Source organism: Cavia porcellus, unplaced genomic scaffold, assembly GCF_034190915.1.
Source record: "Cavia porcellus strain 051 isolate PalLab524CR breed Dunkin Hartley unplaced genomic scaffold, mCavPor4.1 scaffold_34, whole genome shotgun sequence".
Taxonomy (NCBI): Eukaryota; Metazoa; Chordata; class Mammalia; order Rodentia; family Caviidae; genus Cavia; species Cavia porcellus.
In genome coordinates this window covers 11,468,015-11,481,866 of record NW_026947517.1, presented here as the reverse complement: position 1 = coordinate 11,481,866, position 13,852 = coordinate 11,468,015, and the positions used below count along the sequence as shown (strand labels likewise).

The window sequence follows — 13,852 nt, the reverse complement described above, 5'->3', positions numbered from 1 at the left end:
CTCTGGCTCTGAAGAAGTCACTGCTATCTCTGCAGTTTCACTGAGGAGAGGCTGATGAACATTGAGCAAGAAAAGTGGAGACAGACAGAGGAGACATGAGGCTTTTGTCCTGAGTCTTGCCTGTAGGCAAGGGACCAAGCCTGAGAGTATATTCTGCCCTAGTAGCATATTCACTAAGTGTGTAGCCATGTGCACCCCCAACAAAGCCCCCTGATGAACAGATTAAATATACACAGCAACTCTTGATTGAACAGAGTATTATCTCTTGTATCAGATAAGCACAGACTGACCTGCCTTCTATAATACATGTGTCTTGTCATATTTTGAAAATATATGTAATGACTGGACAAAATTTGACCTCTCTGCCTTCTTTCACCAATCAATCATTTTGAGGTTATTATATAGTGTTTTTCTATGGTTTTTTTTTTTTTTTAGCAAACTTTCAATGCATAGCTTGCTGTGGTTTGTTTATTCATTCAGGTGTTATTGGGTAGTCACATGGTAGTTTTTAGTTAATGAAAACAAAGTTGATTAGAATATCTTATAAAATTCTCTTCATGACATAGAGAGGATTAGATGCACAGAATGTTAAGGTAGTCAGATGTGCTACTCTTAAACATACTACCAAAATGATTTCTGAAGTGAATGTATGATTAGTAAGGTAGAAGGAGTCTCCTTCCTGCACTTCCTCACAAATACCAGTGTACTTTGACCTAAAAATCAAAGTCTGCCCATTGTGCTCTTCAAAACATAAGCAGGGTTTCTCCTTGTGTGATGAATATTCACTTACCTGATTACTGATAATGATAAGGGACATGTACAGAATGGGATGGGTCCATCTGACTCCCAGGGGCAAGTTGAAAGCTTTAAAAGTGGTAGAAACGTGAATCCCATGTTGGCCTTGGAATCACTGCTGGTTCCTGCTGAAGTCATACTGCGTGACCCAGGGAGCACCACCTCCTTCTGTCCCATGACCAGGACAGTCTCTGTGAGAGTTCCCTGGCATTGCATGACAGACCTGCTACTTGACAGAAGGTGGAGGAGGCGGAGCCCCTAGCCTAAAGATGGGGACTTGAGGGACAGCTCCTCTTTACCCATAATACATGTATACAATCTGTTTAGCCCTGGAATAGGGAAGCTGGCAGAGCAGTTGAATTAAAATGTGAGTGAAATTGTCCCAACATAGGTGGTATAGCTTTGGGAAAGTGGGGCTGATAACCCAAAGTTGAGCCCACAGGAGGTGTCCCAAATTTATTCCAGCCAGCACCCCCTCTATGTGGCAAGTTCTACAGAATGTGCAAGTGACAGCCTGTGAGCAGTTGGCAGAATTTGATAAACTTGTTGATAGCAGCACCATGGGATCAGAGATGCCAGAGCATCAAGGTGCTGATTTGGAGAACATGACCACACTACAGGGACTGGGCCCTGTTTTGTACAGTGTCTGGAGTTGGATAAACAGAAACTAAGAAGCATAACTGAGTGCAGACCCACTTTGTGTTCAACAGGTAAATGCAGCATTGGGGAACCCCATTATGGAGTGGATACCACTTGACTTGTGTAACTGTGTATCACTGATAAATGTTACAAACATTTGGGGTGGCAAACAAGCTCCCCAGGGTGGTGCCCACCACTTGGCTTACTGTGGAAGCCTCATAGGTCTATGTCAGAATGGGCTGACAATAACTATCCACACAATGACCAGGACACTGCACCTGGGGATTCCCATATATCCAGGGCACCATCAAACCCATCATTATGGACACCCCACAATATTCTGAAACAGTTCTGTAGGTGCCACAATACTCAGCAGGTGCCACCATATTGTACAGGTAGCTGGGTAGTTTTGTCTGGTGGTTGTGTTGCTACCAAAGGCAGGAATCATGGGCCTAACACTCCAGATTGAAACTATTGTCAATGAAGGACCCAAGCTGTGAGCCTCACTTGCTAGCCTTCCTGTTGCTCATGGATGAAACTTCTCAAATGTGAAAGGTGGTTTTGCAAAACCACATGAGCATTTATTTGTGAATCACAGCACGAGGAGGTCCTTGCATCCTCTTGCATGTAGCATGTGGCATTTATATCCCTGACAAGCAGAAACAGAAACAAGAAAACATTTGCAACAAATGGATGTACATCTGAGAAGCCCGAACTGCCACAATATGCCTGCCCATTGAACCAGCAACCTAGGAAACCCTGGACCACCACTCAGGACCACTCCTTGCAGAACTCCCCCACCTCCTGGACTCAGTATTTCAGTTGATCTTTGGGCCCAACCCTTTCTTCCAAAACCTTGGACTATAGGGGATTACCATGCTGGCTCAATGAGAGATTCGGGAACCCATCATGCAAACAGAAACCATCATCAGGCTCCAGTCAGTTTGGTGAGTTTATCCCTAAAATAGAGATCTGCAGTGGGTAGTAGGAGCAGAAGTGATGCTCCCTCCAACTGTAAGCCCTTGGGAAACCTGGCAAGAGAGTGAGTAACACTCCACATAGAGAACATCAGACAAATTGAGTAGTGTGCCAATAAGGCCTCCTCCAACTTAGAGAAAATTAAAAGAGCTCATAAAACACCCAAGGACACAGTAGGGCCTCAGCTGACACAAATACAGTGGACAAGTAGATCTGGTGACCTGAAACAACCTGAATACATAGGAATAGCAGGAACTGAGTGAGAGTGGACCTACATCAATACTTCTAGGCTAGTTAGCCTAAGAAGAATATAGGACTCACAAAACAGGCCCTGCTGGAGGAATACAGGTGACTGGCTCTCCTATTCATTTTGGTACCCAGCAATTGCACAAGCATAAACCACACAGTAGGACCCTAAAATTCACACTATGTTGGAACTGAAAGACCAAATATTTACCCAAAGAGTGAAAATGACAAAACAAATTGGCAAAATGCAATCTCAAACATCTAGTCCATCAAGAGCAAGTACAGGCAACACTGAAATAGAGGATCTTAAAGTCATACACCAGGAATCTCTGAAAAGATACCAACTAAAGTAAAGAAACAAATCCATGAGGCTGTAGCAGAAATCAAATTAGAAAGAATCACCCATGTAAAGACAGAAATACCAACCTTATTAAACTAGTTGCTCAGCATAGCTAGAGAAGAAATAGATATAAAAAAAACATAAGAGCATAGGAAATTGATTGAAATTTTGAATGAACAATGTAGAAAACAAGCAGAATCCATGAAACAAATTCAAAGAAATATCCAAAACAACAAAAAAAATTCTATTGAAAGCTCACAAAACCATTTAAATGAAGCTGAGGATAGTTTGAGGATAGAGTCAGTCGCACATAGTGATTATGAAAGTTTAGAACTTATAAAAATAATAAAGTAACATAAAATGACAATTCAGTAGCTTCAAGAGGATGCCAAGAGAAATATTAAAAGAGTCGTAGACAACCGTAAGATGCAGGAGCCAATACTAATGCCATTTCCCAAAGGCAGGAAAAGTCTGATATATAAATAAGTGAGACACACAGAATGCCAAACCATCACAAGCAACATAAATCTGCACCCAGATATATAATAATTAAGAGCTGAGATATACAGCATAAAAACAGAATACTGAAAGCTTTTAGAGAAAAGACACAATGCACACATCAAGAGAAGTCCATTAGAATCTCGGCAGAATTTTCAGCACAAATCTTCAGGTTATGACACGCTTGGAGTGAATTATTTCAAGCCCTAAAAGAAAACAACTTTCAACCCAGACCAGTTTACCCAGTAAAATTTTACTTCAAATTTAATGGAGAAACAAGATACTTCCATGACAAAGAACAACTGAAGCAATTCATGTCCACCAAACCAATCATAGAAAAAGTACTGAAAGACATGCTAGATAGAGATAGAAATGACCACAATCTCTAGAACAGAAAGAAACCACAAGAAATTAAACAAGGGAGCAAAGCAGGAAACCAACAACAGAAACACAACATGGCAAAATCAAGCCAGTAAGTATCAGTGATATCCATAAAAGTAAATGTGCTCAACTCATCTATCAAAAGAAACAGGTTAACAGAATGGATCAAGAAATAGGATCCCACAGTATGCCGTATACAAGAAACACATCCGACTCAAAAAGAAATTCAGATTAAAAGTCAAAGCATGGAAAACAGTTTCCACACAACAGGAACCCAGAAAAGAGCAGAGCTAGATATACTGTTTTCAGACAAAGTGAACATCAAACCTAAAATGATTAAAAGAGATAATGAAGGCCACTACAAACTTATACATGGAAAACTACAAAAGGAAGCACTAACAATTATAAATATATATGCACCAAATTCAGGGGCACCCAACTGTGTAAGACAAATAATAATGGACATGAACACAATTTTTTTTTTTTGGCTTTTTTTTCGGTACCAGGGATCAAACTCACGACTGCCTGCTTTCAAGGCAGGTGCTTATGCCGCTGAGCTAAATCCCCAGCCCCCATGAACACAATTGTAATAGGTCACCTGAACACCCCACTGTCACAAAGAGATATGTCAACTGGGACAAAAAGTCAGCAAACAAATAACAGAACTGAATAATACCTGTGAGTAAATGGACTTAGTGGATGCTTGCATAGTATTCCACCCAACCACATCAGAACATACAGTCTTCCCAGCTGCACATGGGACATTCTACAAAACAGACCACATATTATCCTATAAAACATTCTTAAGTAAATGCAAATGGAGCAAAATTATTCCATGCATATTATGTGACCATAGTGCACTAAAATTGGAAATCAATGGCAAAAAACTGCAAAACCTGCATAGATGCATGGAAATTAAATAATCTTCTGGACAACTATTAGGTTACAGAAGAAATTAAAGAAGAAATAACTCAATTCCTACAATACAATGAAAATGCAGAAACAACATATCACAACCTATGGAACACAATGAAAGCAGTCCTAAGTGGGAAATACATAGTAATAAGTAGTCCCATCAAGAAAATTGAATGAGCACAAATAAATAATGTAGAGGTACATCTCAAGCTTCTAGAAAAGGAAGAGAAAGTCAAACCTAAAGTTCCTAGAAAAGTGGAAGTTCTAAAGATTAGAGCAGAAATAAAAGGAATTGGAAGTATAAATACAATAGAAAGAATTAATGAATCAAAAGTTGGCTTTTTGAGAGAATAAATCTAATAAACCTCTAGCCAAGCTTATCAAGAAAAAAATCCTAAATAATAAGGACTGAAAAGATAGAAAATGCTGTAGATCCCAGGAAAATTCAAAACATCATGAGCACCTACTTTGAAAATCTCTATTCACATAGGATGGAAAACAGAGGAAATATATTTCTAGAAACACATGAACTATCCACACTCAATCAAGAAGATATTCCAATTTTGAATAACCCAATATCAGCTATTTTAATCAAAAACATGATTCAAAACTTACCAACAAATAAAGGCCAGATCCTGCTGGATTCAGAGCTGAATTCCATAAGAAATTCAGAGAAGATCTGACTCCAATACTCCTTAAACTCTTCAATGAAATTGAAAGAGAAGCAGTCCTCCCTATTTCATTCTTAGAAACAAGTGTCACTCTGATACCAAAACAAGAAAAAGATCCAACCAAAAAGCAGAACTACGCAAAGAATCTCATTAAAATACTGGCAAGTAGAGTGCAGCAAATCATCAAGAAGATTATACAACATAACCAAGTTGGATTTATTCCGGGAATGTAGGGGTGGTTCAACATATACAAATCAATAAATGTAATACACTACATCAACAGAGCCAAAAATAAAAATCACATGATCATCTCAATACATGCAAAAAAGCTTTTGATAATGTACAGAACCTGTTCATGATAAAAACCCTACAGTAACTCAGAATAGACTCTATGTGCTTCAATATCATTAAGACCATTTATGACAAACTTACAGCCAATGTTATACTAAATACTAAATGGACAAAAACTGAAAACCTTCACACTAAAATTAGGAACAAGACAATGATGTCCACTATCACCATTCCTATTAGATATAGTTTTGCAAATGTTAGCCAGAGCAATCAGATAAGAGGGAGAAATTAAAGAAATAAAACTAAAAAAGGAAGAAGTTTAATTATGATTATTTGCAGATGACATGATACTCTGCATACAAGATGACAAAAACCTCATTAAAAGACTAGGAGTGGTAATACACAAATTCAGCAGCATAACTGCATATAAAGTCAACACTCAAAAATGAATAGCAATCCTGTACACAAACAAAAACTCACTGAGGAGGAAATTATGGAAATGTAGTCTCTCACACTAGCATCTAAAAATGAAATACTTAGGAATCAACTTAAGAATGTAAAAGACCTATATGCTGAAAATTATACTACTCACAAAATGGAGATTCAAGAGGATATTAGAAAATGGAAAGACATTTCTTGCTCTTGGTTAGGAAGAGCCAACATTGTGGAAATGGCCATACTCCCAAACTGTTGCACAGATTCAGTGCAATCCCAATCAAAATATCATTGACATACATTCATATCTAGAGGAAATATTCCTACAATTCATCTGGTAACAGGAGAAATCTAGAATAACAAAGGTGATTCTGGACAACAAAAGCAAGACAGGAGACATCTCAATTCCTGACTTGAAACTATACTACAAAGCCACAATAATAAAATCAGCATGATACTGGCAGAGAAATAGACCTAAGGATCAATAGAACAGATTAGAAGATGCAAAAACTACTACAAATATATCCACCTTATATTTGTCAAAGGGGCTAAACATGATCACTGGAAAAAGATAGCCTTTTTAATAAATGGTGTTGCAAACTTGACTTTACATGCTGAAGACTGAAACTAGACCCATGCCTATCATTGTACACTAAACTAAAGTCAAAGTGGATCACAAATCTTCATATTGAAAAAGGAACAGAAATTCACTGGAGGACAAGTTAGGTAGAAATATTAGAGACATAAGGGCTGGCAGAGAATTCATGAATAAAATGCAAACCACATAGGAAATACTTCACAGAATCAACAACTGGGGTCTCATATTACTAAAAGGTTTTTGCACTTCAAAAGAAATCAAACAAAGTGAAAAAAACCTTACAGAGTGAGAAAGAATCTGGATATAAGGCAAAGAACTTATATACAGAACATATAAAGAATTGAAAAACATCTAGCCCCCAAATTCAAAAGACCCTTTCCAAAAATGGGTGTCAGAGATGAGCACACAGTTCTCAGAGAAGATATACAAATGGCAAATAAATACATGAAGAAATGTTAACCATCACTGGACATTTGATAAATGCAAATTAAGACAGCACTGAGATTTCATCTTACTACTGAAAAACAACTGCGTTCAAGTAATCAACTGAAACAAATATTGGCAAGCATGAAGGGGAAAAGGAACACTTGTCCACTGTTAGTGGGAATGCAGACAGGGAAAGCACTGTGGAAATCAGTGTGGAAATTCCTCAAAAACTAGAATTGGAAGATTCATTCAATCCAGCTATTACCCTCCTGGGTATTTTCCAAGAAAAATTTAAAATATCATGTTACAGTGATATATGTGCACCCATATGTGTAGCACAGTTGAGATAGCTGAATCTTGGAAACATCCAAACTGTCCATCAACTGCAAGGGGATGAAAAAATTGTGTTTTTACACAATGGAATACTACTCAGGTATAGGAAAGGATGATCTTGAGGCCTTTATAGGTAAATGAATATAACTTGAGAATATCCTCATTAGTAAAATAAATAAGACTCACATTAGTAAATATCACATTGTCTCTCTAGAGTAAAAAATAATAAAAACTGACAAAGTAATGGGATCCAAAAAAGTATAGTAGACACTGTAAAAGAAAAAGGGAAGAAAAGTGGTCTAAAGGATACAACAGTATATATAGTGTTTAAGATAGATGGCCATATTACTAAATGTCTGTTAGATCATTGAACTGAAGGGTTTGCATGTCAGTGTTGCAGTGTTCAACCATTTTTATGCTTTGTTTTTGTAAGGTTAACAACTACTTTTAAGATGACAATAGTAATGTATCAACTAGTCATTTTATGATGTTAATTTTTTGAGTCTCATATTCTATAACTTTTTGCTTTCTTTCTTTAAATAAAAAATTAAAAAAAGAAATAGAGGTGGAATTTTGTGCCCTTAATGCCTTGCACCAGGACCTGCTCATGCAGTGGTGGGAATCCTTGGCATCCACCTGACTCTGGGTAGCCATAAGCTGCACTGTGGTGGGATTGGTGGTAGTATGCTTTACATTTATTGTTGTTGTGGTCTTTATGTGCATGAATCCACTGTATGGGTCACTTACAATAAGCACAGTTTCCCTGATCTTTGTTGTGGTGGAATGTGAGAAACCACTACACACTGCTTCAACACCAAAGGGTGTGAGGACCTGTAGCACCTGACACAACTGATTAGCCTGTGCACTCCATGGACATAGTTATATAAGCATGAGTAAACATGGACAGCCGTGGATGGGCTCAGGCTTGTGACACTATGCAAGAATGTAATGCCTGATGACACCTGATATATGCAGGTTGGATAATAAAGACCCTTGTTTACTACTGTTGCTAAAGTTGGCTCAGTCTGGTTTTTTCTCACTTGGGATCTTATCCACTAAAATACCCACTCACCTCCCTAACTCTAAGAAAATCTCATACCACAGACAAAGGGCACTTTAATGCCCCACAAAACTAAATTCTCGGGGCTGGGGATTTAGCTCAGCAGCATAAGCACCTGACTTGCAAGCAGGCAGTCGTGAGTTCGATCCCTGGTACCGATAAAAAAAGAAACAAAACAAAACAACAACAACAAAAAAAAGCCAAACAAACTAAAGTATCTCTGCCCTATTCCAAGCCATGCATCACATCCTAAAGCCCAAATCTATGTTGGGGTACAGCTTTAGAAAGGAGACTGAGTTTTATGCCTGTACTTTGGTGATCACTTCCTAAGCCCTGTGATGGACATTTGACCCACTTCCATCCCTCCTCTGTATGCCACAGGGCATTAAAGTTCTTAGATTTTGGACCTGGATCTGGAACAAAGCTCCCCAAGCAGCAGACGTACAGTCCTCAAGCAGACTGGTCAGACCATGGTCTGAGGTGAGTCAGTCCCAGGCTGTAGGCCAAGGACTATAGTGTCTGTTGGCCCCACTCTCACACAGTGGAGCTTCTTACCAGAATATCTTAGCCTCCCTTGATCCCTGAACCCATGGGGACTCACTTTTCCTGTGTGTCATAGTGTGTTAAAACCAGGCACAGCATTAATGCGTGGTAGGGAGAACCCATGCCCAGCACAATCCCTCCTGAAGGTGGCTCCCCATGTACTTTGCAAGCCATCGTTCTTAACATGTGGCACAATGTTGGAAATAATTGCCATGAGGAAGAGTGCAGAACAAGGGCAGGAGCAGGTGCTATGGAACCCACAGAGGTGTGCAGACCTTCTCGAATGAGTGTGGACCCCCATGCCTGTCAAGATCTAAAGATTTCCCTCTTAATTTGAGCTAGGGTGATCTCTGGCTGGTGATTTTTGGTCAGGGTGGTTTTGGGTCAGTGGACACTGGCTGTGTCTGGCAGCCACGTTGGGCAACACAGAGCGTGTACCACTGCCACATGCCCAGGACATCCCACCAAACTGTCATTGTTTTGTCGTTCCCCTACAAGATTTGCCTATCCAGGGCTCCCCTTGTCCACTCCAATCTACCCTGGATCTTTGAATAGAATCACAGTGGGAGGCACTGCACGTGTAGCTGCTGAAAGTCCAGTGTAACTGTTGACTGGTGTCACCCAAAAAGTATGGGGGGTAACAAAATCAGGTGTCCTTCATTGAGTAACTTGAGGCCTTTTTTTTTTTTGTCTTTTTCATTTTTATCGGTACCAGGGATCGAACTCACAACGGCCTGCTTGCAAGGCAGGTGCTTATGCCGCTGAGCTAAACCCCTAGCCCCTTTGAGGCCTTTTTGTACTCTTCTTCCATCTTCCATTCCCTCTTTCCTCAGGCATCCCCCCCTCCTCCAGCTATACTCTGTTCTCTTAAGAGCACACAGCTGGGCTTGTGCTAGCCTTGGCTGACCTTGGGGCTTCTCTGTGCCCCTCCCATCCCTTTCTGTCCCAGAGAGAATCCTTTCCCACAGGTATGGCTGATTGGATATCACCTAGAAAAAACTTAACCCAACCTGTGTTGTGTTTAGGCCAGGGCCTGGGATTGAGGTTACTAGGATTCCTTAATTTTAGCTCCCAGCTCTAGAAGTTCCCCCAGAACATAGTGCTTAGAAGTGAGGTCTCAAGGTCAGTCTGGAAACCCCTACCTGTGGAGCATCTAAAGGAGCTGCTCTAAGCTGTGGGTTACCATGTGATGCATGTGTATGTGGATATGTGGGGAGACAAATTCAGATGCTCCTTTCTGGCACAATCCAAGTAGAAACAGTAACTTTGAAATGGCTTCTGTGGGATGGGCAGAATTGGATCTGGTGAGGGAACAAAGGCTATGTGCACCAGACTTTGAAGGAGGCCCCTGAGATCTGGACCACACATTGGAAGGAAGGGAAATAAGGGTACCCCAGGCCAACTGTGTCTGGGGACAAATTCTTCCCAACTGTTACTATGCACCTCTGCTTTGTCCAAAGACCAACTGACTGTGTTATAAGGCCTGGAAATTTCATCACCCTGCTATTCGTATCTTTGGGCCTCTCACGGGTGGACAGAACCTGGAAAAGAAATGAACCAAGGCTCACCTGTGCGTAATGTGCCACTGTCTCAGTGACCAACCTGCAGGTAAGGTCTTCATGGCCACTGTCATTTCCTTTTTAAGTCTGTCCAGCTAGTTGCCAGGTGGCTCTGTGTTCTCACTTTCCTGCCCAGTGGCTCCAGAGGCAAATACGTAGTGTTCGGGTCCTGGTGTCAGTGAGGCTTTAGCCTAATGTGATGGGGTGAGGCAAGAGTCCTTGCAATCAGCAGTGGGCCAGCAGTGTTTTGGGTGGCTATGGAGTGGGGCAAGAATCCCATAAATGTCCTTCCCCACCACATTGATGTTGGCATCTTGATGTATAGAGGAGGGTTCCTTCCACTTAGCTGTCACATTTTACTACATCTTTCTATCTCATGACAATTTTCTGGAAAGCTGTCAGAATATCACATACAAAAGTATGTTGAAGGCCCTGCTGAGCTTCTTCACTGAGACCACAGGACAGCAGCTCAGCATTTGAAACTTAGTGGGAGAGGCAGGGGAGGAAAGTGGAGGAAGACAAAGGCTTTCTCCTTGAAGACAGCAGTTACAGAGGAGCAAAGAGCATGTCCAGCTGTCACTGTTAGACCCACTTATGAGTCTGTATCCAGAGGCCATACAGGGGACAACACTTTTGATCACTTTGCTAGAAATCAGGGGTCTGAGCAGAACTACAAAGGCAAGGCTTGGGAGCCAGACTGAGGGCACCTCCAGAAGATTTGCCTGTGTCTCTCTTAGGATTGGGTAGAGCAAAGTATAAAAGTGATGCTCCTCTGATAGGAAGACTGGCCCTAGAAACTCCATTAGAGAGGCCTTAGATTAAACACAGCTGATGCTTTGCTCTTCATGTTTGCGTCTGCATGAAGGACCCATTGCTGGCCAGGTAGAGTGTGTCCTTCCTGAGTTATTTTATCCTTTGCTCTTTTTCTCCCCACATGTTAGAATTAGATTTTCTTTCTTTGTGTTTTGTTGACAGATTATTTGTGTTTTATATTAGTAGCTATTTACTATTTATTAATAGCTGTATACTGATTATGTTGGTGATAGGTCCATGGCATATGTGATGCATAGAATGGAAACTGGGCCCTATCTCATGCACAATGATGCAATCCAACAACCAGTGACTGTTCTCAAAGTTTTCTAGATTGAGCACACATATCAGGGCCAAGACATTGCCAGCACAAGGGGCTGCATTGTCTTGATTGTCCTTTCTTTATGACCAATACAGTGGATAATGATGCAATATTTGGGAGCTTAGCCCAACCCTAACCCTAATACTAACGTTAACCCCTAAACCTAACTCTAATATTAAAAGTCACTATTGACATTCTCTGGCCAAAGAAAACTTTATGGCATTGAGGTTGAAAATGTAACATAGGTTACTCATGAAAACATGAAATCAGTGGTTGCTGGGATGGAGCAAGAGAGGAAAGAAAAGAAAACACTGTTGTGTAAAAATGTGAGGAGTATATTCTTGAAGTGGACTTGGGGAAATTTGCTCAACATTAAGAATGCACTAAATGCCAGCAAGCTGATTATTTTAAACAACACTAAAATCTTAAATTTTATCTATATTTGTTCTATCACTAACATGTCTCTGGTAAGTAAGTGTAGCAGTCAATACAATCTGGAAGAGAGGAGAATGGCAGGTGTGGGTCAAGAGCTGCCTGCAGGTAGAGCTCAAGAGATGACTCCTGAGTGGAGACACCAGGAGGCTCTGATCTCCAGCTGCTGGACAAAGGAATCCAGGTGCTGGCTCTTGCTCTGAGATCATAGATGGGAGGGAGGTGCAGGTGGAGCTGGCACAAGGTCTGCAGGTACAACTTCTGCATGGGCTGAACCTGGCCCTGCAGTTGTGGGAAGTAAAAAGATCGCCAACTGTCCATGGGCTTCCGGGGCAGAACCTTCCCACTGCCTGTCAGAGGCAGCCATGTGCACCAATACAGCTCCAGAAGAGCCTCCCAGGTTGCATCCCCACACAAACTGCTGAGGGTCTCATGCTCCTGGGTCACCCAGCATCTGGGCACATTGCTGAATACCAAGTCAATCACCTCCCCATAAGACCACATCCCATACTCCTGGGATACTTACCCTGGGGCTCAGTCTCTGGGGCTCCAGCTGGTCCAGGAGAAGTTCATCCTGGGGATACATATGGGCATACATTCCCAATGTGGTGCCAAGCACTGAAGACCTGGGGTAGAAAGGGAGACAGAAGAGTGAGGAACTGGCCTCCCACAATGCCTTCACTGTTCACTTGTAGATAGTGGTTCCTGGACCTCCTTCCCACTCTGTACAATGTCCATGGCCAACCTCACCCACCACAATTGGGCAGTGAGGGCCCAAGGAGCCCTTATAGGCAGAAAGAAGTCTCAATGGGATGGAGACCTTGCTTAGTTGTATCACACCTGCCTTCTTCAGGGAATCCTGACACAGTATCTCCCTGCCCCTCCCCAGTGCAAGTCAGCTTGGAGAAAGCAGAGACTGGAATCTGCCCTGTCTTTGCACTCAAGGGCTCAGGCCTGCCACTCTATGAATATCTGAGAATTGAGGGATCAATCAGTGTCTGTCTTGTGTCTGTGCCGTCTCTAGCTCAGGCAATGATGCATTGCGCAGTCCTCTTTGCCTCTGCACAACTCCTTGTGCATGGTCTGTCCCCACATCTAGGGAGGGATTGGGACCACAACAATGGCCTTGAGGTGAGCTATATTTTTTCTTCTGCCAAGGGTGACACTGTTGCCTCCAAAGAACATTGAAACTCAAAAGGGCAGTGGTTGCACTGGCTTTGCTTACAGGATCATGGTCAATACCCAGTAAAGTATTTGCACACAGTGTGTCTTCATGTATGTTTGTGGGTTTATGACACCTATCTGCTCTTCCATGACATCTGACAGCCATGGACAATTTGCTATTCTGCAGAATTTCTGTGTTGAACAAACCCTGAATTCCAGAGTGACTCTCCCATCTCCTTTCCAATGAACAGAATTGCTTTCACCAAGTGTTAGGCAGTGAGCGGGATCAAAGATCAGCCATCAGAATCATCCCAGCCTCTACAGTAGGTCTTCATGGGGCCAAGGACCCAGCTAACCATTTGGCATGGAGCCCCCATTTCATCCTCAGTGACCAAAAGTTCTCAAACCACTCAGTC

The 13,852-nt window shown here is 41.6% G+C and overlaps 1 long non-coding RNA gene across 1 annotated transcript in view; it reads right to left on the bottom strand.

Moving 5' to 3' along the window:
- LOC134474620 (uncharacterized) overlaps nt 1-5,571 on the bottom strand; it is a 35,054-nt gene extending 29,483 nt beyond the window's left edge. Inside the window, exon 1 of the long non-coding RNA XR_010045497.1 lies at nt 5,408-5,571. This is a non-coding gene — a long non-coding RNA (uncharacterized LOC134474620). The remainder of the gene's footprint in view (nt 1-5,407) is intronic.
- Nucleotides 5,572-13,852: the final 8,281 nt, after the last annotated feature.